This window comes from Phaseolus vulgaris, chromosome 6, assembly GCF_051622355.1.
Source record: "Phaseolus vulgaris cultivar YP4 chromosome 6, ASM5162235v1, whole genome shotgun sequence".
In the NCBI taxonomy this organism is placed as follows: Eukaryota; Viridiplantae; Streptophyta; class Magnoliopsida; order Fabales; family Fabaceae; genus Phaseolus; species Phaseolus vulgaris.
The window spans coordinates 2563092-2575283 of record NC_143503.1 but is presented as its reverse complement, the minus strand read 5'-3'; positions in this window follow the sequence as shown (position 1 = coordinate 2575283).

The following is a 12192-nucleotide window of genomic DNA, read 5'->3' as shown; positions in this document are numbered from 1 at the left end:
ACGGGCGATCACCGCCTAAGGAACCCGCCCAACGCAAAAAATTGGTCCTTAAGAGACCCAAAAGAAAGGCCCCTCAAGTCATCCATGAGGAGGAAGAAGAGGATGACGAGGTCACCGAGGATGGCCTCGTTTCGAAGAGGAAGAGGGTGGCCCCTTCTTCACCACCTGCTCCACCCCCTCTTCCAACCTCAACACCACCATCGACGCCTGCTCCTCCTCCATCATCACCAACACCGCAGGCTCCTCCCTCTCCAGTCCAAGCGGTTCCACTGGCCACTGCGCCACCTGCAGCTGAGGCTCAAGAGCCAAATTTCCTGGAGGACCCCCCAAGCGCCTCTACGCCATACGTGTCAGCTGGAGGGGGCCCCCCTTCAAACGCTTCAGCTGCAGAAAATGCTCCAATCGGGGATGAGGTTGCTCATGCCTCTCCAATTCTGATTACCGAATCCCCGATTGCGTCGCCACGCCAGGAAGCGACTGCTGAAGATATTGCTAAGGAAGGTGGCGGCGAGAACCCACAACAAGCCCACCTGGCGCCTCTCCAAGCAGCGAACCTTTCTCTTGAAGTCACAAGGATGTGGGAGCCTCTAACCGCCAAGCTGAAAACCATGGCAGAGGATATCCCATCGATCATAACAAGGGTTGTGGAGAGCTCCACCAGGAGGCTTCAAGACGATTTCTTCAACCTCAAGACTGAAAACAGCACTATGAAGGTCGAGGTGGAGAAATTGTCTTTCAGCCTGACGCTCGCAGAAATCGAACACTCCCGAGTGGAGGATGCAATGAATACCGAGCTCAGGCTGGCGCGCAAGGAGGCTACTGACCTTCGCCGCAAAGTTCACGAACTTGCCCAAGAGAAAGTCGAGCTGGAAAGCAAAATTGTGCCTCTTCGCGCCAAGGCGGTCGACCTGGAGGCTCTCATGAAAGCTGACGCCGCTAAGGTGCAAAAACTGGAGCAGAGGTCGATCGACCGAGAGAAACTACTTGGGCAAGTAGAAAAGGCGAGGGACGACGCCATGGCTGATCTCGTCGAGGCCAACAAAGAGAAAGGAAAGGTGGCTGCCGAGTTGGCCCAAGCACAATCGGAATCCAAGAAGGTTACTGAAGACCTTCTCCAGGCTCAAGCGACCAACGAACAACTCAAAAAACAGGTTGAAGAGCTGGAGCAGCAGAATAAAGAGCTCAAGAAGCAGATTGAGGAACTTTAAGAGCAAATTGAAGAACTCAAGCTAAACTCTGCTCAGATTCTGGCTGCTGGATTCGAAGCCGCTCGGGAACAATTCGCTTGCCTATTCCCCGATCTCGATCTCAGCATGGTGTCGCTGAACAACGAAGTAGTAGATGGAAAGGTCATTCCTGCTGAAGACTAATCAACCCTTCTTCATCTGCTACTTTTATGATTTCCCTTGTAATATAGCTTGTAACAAACCTTTATGTTCCTGTATATATGTTCTAAACTGTTATCCACTGTTGCCTGTTAATGACAAAGGCTTTCGTTTTCCCTTTCATAACCTCTTCACTCGCCTCAGCTTTCCTTGCTTGCTTAACTTTATCGGATTTAACTTAGTGATTTTGCAAACGCGACTTTTGACTTAACTGCTTCGAACCACTTCAGACTTAAGCAATAATTACTTTAACCCACTTGTACTCTTAAGGCACTGACCTTATCGTAAGAATACCTTTCAAGCAACGAACTGTAACTCAGTTATTGGCTCAAAACACCTTCCCACTCGACCTGCTTCATCAAACAGGTCTTTTAACCTTCTCGCTGCTGTTTGGACTCTTCCCGATCGCCAAGAACTCTTGGTAACATCAGCCTCTTTCTGGCCTCATGCTCTGGCAATTGTTTCTTTATCTGGGGCAGAAGCGCCCTTTGGGACCTTTCTTTGCCCCCCCTGAACTTCAGAGCGAAAGACCGGTTAACTAGGCGTTCTCTTCGAACCTACCTTAGTCACTGATCCTGCCTGTTGACCGGAGCGCTGGAGAATCCTCGTCAAAGGATCGACGTGCGCGCCGCTTCCCACCTCCGTTCCTCCTCTGGATCTATCTCAAGAACCTGCAAAGAAACGATACGGCGCCGCCGCGGCCGATCGCACTCCGACGCTCAAGTCAGTGACGGTATCACCAAATACTAAGAACTGGAACCGTGCAAATCTCTCTCACAAACAGCTCTGTCACTCGCAAGCGTAAAGTGTATGAACTGAACGTGCGTACCTTAGAAAATCTGTTAGGAACTCTTATATACCTGGTGGTTTTCTCTCCCCTGGCAGTTACAGACTTGGACACGTGGCTCGTATCCAACTGTACACGTGCCATCATCTGGAGGCTCCCTGACTTGGCGCTGCTTCTACTCTCATTTTGGCTAAGTTACTTATGCATGGTGCTGCCCAGTGCATAGCTAACTCAGGAGTGCGATCTCTACTGAAACTGGCGAGGTAGGGCCTTCATACACCTTCCCTGTGGTCTCGCCGGCCGCCTTCATAATCTGCTTCTCCTTTAACTTCGGCGATGTGCTTGTTCTGGCGATCTCCGACTGCCTGGTCACCTGAGTCTGCATCTGGCGACTTCGTCCTCAACCTGGCGATCGCCTATTCTGGTAAGCTGGAGATCGGAACTCGCCAACTTAACTATCGGCGACTACACGTGCCTCCTGACTTCCTTCCCAACTGTCAACCTGGCGCCTTGTCAACACGCCTACACTGTAACAGGATGCCACGTCATCGCATCCGACCATCAGGGCGGTACACAAGCCCCCCAGTCTTAAGCGAAGACTTGTCTAGCGAAAAGACTGAAAAAGCCTTCGTTAACACCGGTCTACGTGGCATGGGCGCAGAATTCCAAGCGGTAGTACTTTCTGCTGCTCTGACGCTCCACCAAACTCTTCGCGCATCGTTCGACACGTGGCTCTTATCAACGGCCATTTTCATCTGCCGTTAGCGCTTCCCAAAACCGTTCGAAAACCCTTAAACCCCTTACGCTCCTACTGTTCCATCACTTTCTTCACACTTGCATACGCTCTCATTTCTTTCTGCGAAAGCTCTCGACGTTCCTCGACGCTCTAGATCACCACCTCCCTTCAACATTCTCCCGATCATCGAAAGGTAACTACTTTCCTTCATCTGCTGGGTTTTCTTGCATTTTCACCGATTTGCATCATCCTGTAACTGTCTGGTGCATACGCTGTGGGCTGTTTTTCCATTCCTCCTTCTGCGTGACTTAGGGCTTTGTCGATCGTCGCAACGAACTCACATTCGTTCGTCTTTCACCTTCCATTCATGATCGAGTCAGCCTTTGTAACCCTCCTGATTATTTTTTCCTTCCTCCTTCGTTTGCAGTTGCTACCATGACTCGCACGAAGATCACCCCGAACCCCCCTCCGTCAGCGCGAAACCCCCCTTCACAAGCACACGACTCTACGCAAGTTCGTGGTGCCCCCTCTTCACAGGCTGTGAGGCCTACGTCTTCTCAAACCGCTCTGGCCCAGGCGACTCCACCAAACGCTGGAGGAGCCCCCATCCCTCTGCCAGACTTCAAGGTTTTATACTCATGGGCCAGCTCAACCCTCTTAAAGGAAACGTCGTCGGTGAACACTGCGGGAGCGGTTCTGCGATTGACCAACGGGGACGAGGCCCACCAATCGTTCCACAAGGAGCACGATGAGAGAATGATGGTGCTGCCTTGCCCCGCCACTCTGCCAGTGTGCGCCGATGATAAAGTGAGCGCCGACGGGCCCTTCTGCTTCGTCTACACCACTTTCTTCAAGAAGGTCAAACTCCGGTTCCCTCTCACTCGATTTGAAAGGGAACTCTTAACCGAGCTCAATATCGCTGCCGCCCAGCTTCACCCCAACAGCTGGGCGTTTGTCCGAGCCTTCGAGATAACATGTGCCCACCTGGGGCTGCCCGCGTCAGTGGACGTATTTTTATTTCTGTTTGAGGCCAAACACCCAGGAGATCGCCTGTGGGTCAGCCTGAACGCCATTGCTGGGAGATCCATCTTCACCATCTTCCAGCAGTCGTACAAGGATTGGAAGGGGAAGTTCATCCAGGTTCGCGCAAATGACAAAGACCCTTCCCTTCTCGACAGTTTCCCCTTGTACTGGGTGGACAAGGGGAAAAAGGAGTCCAAGAGCTGCTTCAGGAGGCCCAGAAGTCCTGATAGCATGGGCGCTTTGGATCGAGACCTTTGCCTATTCTGGAAGAGGGTGGCAGATGCCCACATAACATTCTTGACCCCCACCCTGATTTCCTTCGAGTTCTTTGAGGACCAGTTGGAATTCCAAATAGGTTAGGACGCTATACCCTTGTCTTAACATTGCTTCTGATATTGTTTCTGGGCGTCTTATGCGGCACACACAAGACTTTGGTTTTATCTTTTCTGCATATGCCTGCTTTTGCTGTTTCATTGCCTTGTACACTTACTCCATTCTCCTTTGAGCTAACTTATGCACTTTCATTTTACGCAGACACCATGTTGGGTAAGAATATGCTCGCTGACTTGAAGGCGCTCGCCCGCAACCACGGGTTGGCGAGCGGTTCCCAGACTGTGCTCAACTCGGCGGTCGAGAAGGCCATCATTCATGGGCGATCACCGCCTAAGGAGCCCGCGCAACGAAAGAAACTGGTCCTGAAGAGGCCAAAACGGAAGGCCCCCCAAGTTGTCCAAGAGGATGAGGAGGAGGACGACGAGGTCACTGAGGATGGCCTCGTTACAAAGAGGACAAGGGTGGCACCACCTTCTCCACCTGCCCCACCCCCTCTTCCAGCTTCAACACCACCGTCAACACCTGCCCCTCCTCCCTCATCGCCAACGCCACGAGCTCCTTCACCACCAGTCCAAGCAGTTCCATTGGCCACCGCGCCACCTACAACTGAGGCCCCGGAGCCAAACTTCCTAGAGGACCCCCCGAGCGCCTCTACACCACATATATCAGCAGGAGGGGGCCCTCCTTCCAACACTTCAGCTGCAGGAATCATTCCAATCGGGGATGAGGTCGCTCACACCTCTCCAATCCTAATCACCGAGTCCCCGATTGCGTCGCCGCGCCAAGAAGCAACCACCGAAAATATTGTTAAGGAAGGCGGCGACGAGAACCCTCAACAAGCCCCCCTGGCGCCTCTCCAAGCTGCAAATCTTTCCCTCGAGGTCACGAGGATGTGGGAACCTCTGACTGCTAAACTCAAAACCATTGCAGAGGATATCCCATCAATCATAACGAGAGCTGTGGAGAGCTCCACCAGGCGGCTACAGGATGATATCTACAACCTCAAGACCGAGAACAGCACAATGAAGGTCGAGGTGGAGAAGGTGTCATTCAGCCTAACGCTCGCGGAAATGGAACATTCTCGAGTGGAGGATGCCCTAAACACCGAGCTTAGGCTTGCGCGCAAGGAAGCTGTTGACCTTCGCCGCAAAGTCCATGAACTTGCCCAAGAAAAAGTTGAACTTGAAAGCAGAATCGTGCCTCTACGTACCAAGGCGAGCGACCTGGAGGCTCAAATTCAAGCCAATGCCGATAAGGTACAGAGGCTGGAGCAAAGGTCGATCGAACCTAGTACCCAAGAAAAAGGGGAAGGAGAAAGGAAAAATCCTTTGGAGGGGGACTTATTGATGATTCAAAGAATCCTCCACAATCAACCTAGTGCATCCATTGAAACACAACGAGAGAACATTTTTCATACTAGATGCAATGTTTTAGAAAATATATGGTCTCTTATTGTGGATGGTGGGTCATGTTGCAATTGTTGTAGCACTAGATTGATTGAAAAATTAAAACTACAAGTAGTTCCTCATCCAAAACCTTACAATTTACAATGGATCAATGAGGATGGAGAACTACGTGTAGACAAACAAGTGGAGATCGAGTTTTCTATAGGCAACTACAAAGACAATGTTTTATGTGATGTAGTACCTATGGAAGCTTGCCACATCTTATTAGGTAGACCATGGCAATTTGATAAGAAAACCACGCATAATGGTCTAACTAACGAGATTTCTTTTATCCACAAGCATAAAAGGTTTGTACTTAGCCCTTTACCACATTCCCAAGTGGTAAAAGACCAAATACAAATGAAACACAAAAGGGATGAAGAAAAAATAGAAAAAGAAAAAAATTTTGGGAAACAAAAGGCGTGGGAGAATAGTGTTCCTTCCCACAAGGTCATTCAACAAGTCAAGCATATTGAAAATACCTTTACAAACATGCTTCTTGTTGAACAACCTAGCCTTTCCTTTTGTAAAGGAACACTTGCAAGCATGAACACAAAAGAAAAGTCCTTACAAGAAGCTTGCATAGATCAAGAAGGAGAACTCATGGGACAAAAGAAAGTTGATCAAACGCTAGAGCTTTTAAGAGGAAAACTTTTGTCACCCATGAGAAAAGAGGTTCAAAGACATTACTTTAAGTACAACTCATGTTTTCAAACTACACCTAAAGTAAAGTCTCATGAACTCTATACTCCTTCACCTTTTGCAAATGATCCTTGGAAAGATACAAATTTCATTTTAAAACTTCCTAGGACAACAAAAGGTTTTAATTCAATCTTCATGGTTATGGATAAACTCTTCTCTAGAGAAGTGATACATCTTCATGGTTTATTTTCAAGCATAGTATTGAATAGAGCTCCAACTTTCGCAAACCATGATTTGAGGATTTCCTTTGGAAAACTTGCAACTAAGTTGCACACTTTAAATGCTTATCATCCTCAAACGCATGGTCCAAATATTTTTGAAAATATAGCTCTTTCTATTATGCCTAGAATAGTCATGAAGTGCACACACAATTTTAGAGTTGAGCAAACATACCATCAAGTAGTTCACAAAACTACTTCTACTTTTAAAGTTATGTGTGTGCTCAATCATCTTTCTTCTTTTAAGTTGTTACCATCTCCTATAGGATTTATGCCTCAAGAGAAGGTAACCACAAGTGACCATTTTAAAATACAAAAGATGATTAGAGGCCACACACAACCCTTAAAAGAGAAATCTTGTCCAAGGTTGCCAACACCAAAAGACAAACAACAATGGCAACCTAGTAAAATTAATTCGCAAACTAACACCTATGCTTTATTTGATTATTTCTATAGGTGGGCATTTGATCCAGGAGGACAAGCTTTGAAGAAACAAGATGCTGCTATCCGAGATCAAGCCTGACGATCTGAGGATAGATCTTCTCAAAAGAAGGAGGAGATGATGGACACCATCCAGCCACAACCATTCCCCTAAGCAAAACCATTGGATTTGAGGACAAATCCTTTTCAAGAGGGAGGGGATGATGGAGGAAGGCCCAAGCTCACCACAATATGAAAGCCAAGCTTCCAAGACCAAGACCGTCTAGCCTTCCAAAAGGAGCGTCTAGCCTCACAAGGAGCGTCTAGCCTCACAAAGGGAGCGTCTAGCCATGATGAGGAGCGTCTAGGCCAAGGCTACATGAGGAGCATCTATGAAGAGTCCTAGACCGTCTAGCTTCACACACACAAGGGCCAAAGCTACGGTTTGGGAGAGAAGAGGCTTTGTTGCATAAAAGGCCCATTAGGGGTACTTAGTAAAATAGGTAGTGTAGAAAGAACTTTGTGAAGGAAACCTTCTAGAACCTAGGGTTGTGTGGCCGGTCATTGCATGGCACATGGCTTAGAATTTAGATTTAATTTTGGTTTTCTTTTCCTTAGAAATGTAGCTTAACATTTAAGCCCAAATAGCCTATAAATAGGAAGGCTATCTCTTTGTATTTGACAAGTTTATTTGAGTATTGTTATGCTGCCCATTTTGTGCACTAGCTATACTTCTCCTAGAAATCTAGGCTATAAACTTCACTTCCTTCACCTTTCTTCATAGAGCTGGCCGAACCTCTCTAATTCATACTCATCATGCACCTTCAAAGCCATCACAACTCCTAGGAGGGCTTTGTTTCACTCACCCATTGCTTCCGCATCCATTTTACTACTTTGATTCAAGAAGAACACATGAAATGCCATCATCTGGTATCAGAGCTATTGGTTCTTCAAGATGAGTAGCTTGTCTTTTTAATTTCAGTTCTTCTTTATTTTCATCTTTGTCATTTCAATTCCTTACTTGTCTTGCTGTTTTTATATTTTTTAATTTGTTCTTGGTGTGCTTTGTGGAAGATCCAACCCAAGCACTCTTGTTCATTTGATCTTGAACAAGTTCTTGTGCAATTTGTGATAGGATTCCATACACCTTTGTGTTGCTATTTTTGTTTTAGGCTTTGAGTCTTTATTGCTTTCATTATTTTGCTTCATATTATGCTTTGAGTCTTTAAATTTCTGAATCTATACATGTTTTGTCAAGTCATGTTCATCCATATTGTCATCAATTCTTAGTAGTCCTATTTTTTTTGGCTTGATTGTTTCTTGTTTTGGGTCTCTTTATATTGCTATAATCTGCTGTTATTTTGATCCTTTGATGCTTTTTATTTTTAGTTTGAGTTCATAATTGTGTCTTAGTTCATACACAATTTCCTTTCTCACATTTTCCATTGTGTTAATTTGGTTATCTTGCTGTTTTCTTCCAGTTTTTCCAGTTTTCCCCTGTAACACCTCTCTGTTCTGGGCTGTTTTGTTTATAAAAATTTTTCCACCCATAGGAAAATTCTGAATTTCTGGAAAATGCAAGTTTAAGGTGTTATAGAAAAGACAAAAAAAGAATGAGGTCAAAAGGAGCAACAGAAAAAAAATGATAAATCTCACAAAATCAGAGTGCGAATCTTGAGCGTTACAGCTGGCCTAACTGCACACCAAATTTGCAAAAATTATTAAAAAAAAATGGTGCATGCGTTTTAGGTGATTCCAAAGCCAAAATTTAGCTAAGATCCTGAATTTTCTTGTATCCAAATTTCAGAAACAAATTTTACAATTACAGCTCAGCATAAATCGGGGAACAAAACTGTTTTCTGGCCCACAACATTTTCCAGTGGTGCTGTTTTTTTTATTTGGTCATCTATTCTAGTGCTTTTCTTTAGGAATTCCTTTTGTGTGCCAACTTTTATTGAGTACCTTTAATTGTTTGCTTTCATTTCTTGAATCTCTTTCTAAGTTGTCATATTATAAATCCTTTTGGTGGTACTGTTTTCTTTCAATTAAATTTGTTTCTTGCTTTTGTTTCTTGACCTCTCTTTTGTGGGTGCTGGAAATTAATTCTCTCTTGGTGCTTATGTGCATGGAATTTGACTTGATTTAAGGTTAAGCTCTTGTGAATAGGTGCTGGAAATTGGAGAATTAAAGCCAACTTTCTAAGGAGGAGTCAAGCTAAGGCCGAAACAAGCTTCTTGAAACAAACACTACAAACACCTAGAAGATCAACAATCAAGACAACAAAGAAAGTGCACTAACCAAAAAGAGGAACAACAAAGGGGGTTTTCTTATCTCCTTTACAACTTGGTTTATTGTTAATTACCTCTTTTAAATTACGTTTTAGACGGTGAGTGTGTCTTCAAGGGCTCAAAGTGTCCAAGAAGCCTCACCTAGGGCCGAATAGCATAGTTATTTTGCTTAGTAATTTGTTGCTTGTTTGAACTTGTATTTCTTTTGTTTTGGTAGAAACGTTTTGTATGTTTAGTATTGTTTAATTTTGTGCTATACCGACTAGTTTGCTGCATATCTAGCTTACATAGTTTTCTTGCTTTTTGATTTCTCAACTTCTTGTGTTCTAAGTGTTCTACTAAGAGAAAATTTTGTGTGAAGTCATTGGAGGAAAAGTTTTTGGCAAGGAAAAGGCTTGGTACTTAAGTAGTCCATTGTGACTCACCTCCCTTACCTGGAAAACTCCCTTCTCTAACTTTCCTAAACTTTCTCCAAGTAAAACACCTATATACACAAAGTTTTAGCCATGTCTTCTTCTTCTCACTCTCCAAAGTCTATAGAAAGTGAAGTAAAATCTTTGAAAACTCTTTTAAAAGAAGTATCCCAAGCGGTACAATTGATCTCTTTTAGACAATTGGAGAATGAGAACAAAATCAATGAGTTGGCTAAAGCTCAAGAAGAGAAGTCACAAAAATCACAAAAATCAAAAAAAACTCATGCATCCCATTCGCAAAGTATTGAGTCTCTAGGGGAGGGAAGCCGTAGAATCAATGATTATTACCAACCACCCCCTAGAAGAACTAGGCAAAGGGAACAAGAGGTGCCAAGGGAAACAAGAGTAGACCTACCTCATTTTCATGGAAAGGAAAATGTAGAAATATATCTAGATTGGGAGATGAAGGTAGAGCAACTCTTTGCTTGCCATAGGGTAAGTGAGGAACGTAAGGTACCCTTAGCCACCCTTAGTTTCCAAGGAAATGCTATGTATTGGTAGACCTCTTTAGAGAGAGACCGACGTCTTCATAGGGAACCTCCCATAGAATATTGGAATGACCTTAGGGGAGCCCTAAGACGTCGACATATACCTTCTTACTACCATAGGGAGTTGATGGACAAGCTCCAAAGACTCCAACAAAAGAATATGAGCGTAGAAGAGTATAGACAAAAGATGGAGCTCTACATGATGAGAGCCTCCATTAGAGAAGAGGAGGAAACCACCATATCTAGGTTCCTTAGTGGCCTATCACTTGAGATAAGAGATAGAGTAGAACTATTACCCTATCAAGACTTGAATGATTTGGTTCAACTTTGCATTAAAGTTGAACAACAAAATTTACGCAAAACTTCAAGTCAAAGGGTAGGTTCTTACTCCAACTCTTATCCCAAGAAAGACTTTAAAAGGGAGGGTAGTACACCTAGAGACGAATCCAAAGAGACTACCAAACCCTTAGTGAAAGATGCCTCCACCCCATACATCCGTACTAGGGACACCAAATGTTTTAAATGTTTTGGAAGAGGGCATGTGCAAGCACAATGTCCAAACCAAAGAGTTTTGTTTTTAAAAGGAGAAAATGAATACACAAGTGGTGAAGATGAACCTAGTACCCAAGAAAAAGGGGAAGGAGAAAGGAAAAATCCTTTGGAGGGGGACTTATTGATGATTCAAAGAATCCTCCACAATCAACCTAGTGCATCCATTGAAACACAACGAGAGAACATTTTTCATACTAGATGCAATGTTTTAGAAAATATATGGTCTCTTATTGTGGATGGTGGGTCATGTTGCAATTGTTGTAGCACTAGATTGATTGAAAAATTAAAACTACAAGTAGTTCCTCATCCAAAACCTTACAATTTACAATGGATCAATGAGGATGGAGAACTACGTGTAGACAAACAAGTGGAGATCGAGTTTTCTATAGGCAACTACAAAGACAATGTTTTATGTGATGTAGTACCTATGGAAGCTTGCCACATCTTATTAGGTAGACCATGGCAATTTGATAAGAAAACCACGCATAATGGTCTAACTAACGAGATTTCTTTTATCCACAAGCATAAAAGGTTTGTACTTAGCCCTTTACCACATTCCCAAGTGGTAAAAGACCAAATACAAATGAAACACAAAAGGGATGAAGAAAAAATAGAAAAAGAAAAAAATTTTGGGAAACAAAAGGCGTGGGAGAATAGTGTTCCTTCCCACAAGGTCATTCAACAAGTCAAGCATATTGAAAATACCTTTACAAACATGCTTCTTGTTGAACAACCTAGCCTTTCCTTTTGTAAAGGAACACTTGCAAGCATGAACACAAAAGAAAAGTCCTTACAAGAAGCTTGCATAGATCAAGAAGGAGAACTCATGGGACAAAAGAAAGTTGATCAAACGCTAGAGCTTTTAAGAGGAAAACTTTTGTCACCCATGAGAAAAGAGGTTCAAAGACATTACTTTAAGTACAACTCATGTTTTCAAACTACACCTAAAGTAAAGTCTCATGAACTCTATACTCCTTCACCTTTTGCAAATGATCCTTGGAAAGATACAAATTTCATTTTAAAACTTCCTAGGACAACAAAAGGTTTTAATTCAATCTTCATGGTTATGGATAAACTCTTCTCTAGAGAAGTGATACATCTTCATGGTTTATTTTCAAGCATAGTATTGAATAGAGCTCCAACTTTCGCAAACCATGATTTGAGGATTTCCTTTGGAAAACTTGCAACTAAGTTGCACACTTTAAATGCTTATCATCCTCAAACGCATGGTCCAAATATTTTTGAAAATATAGCTCTTTCTATTATGCCTAGAATAGTCATGAAGTGCACACACAATTTTAGAGTTGAGCAAACATACCATCAAGTAGTTCACAAAACTACT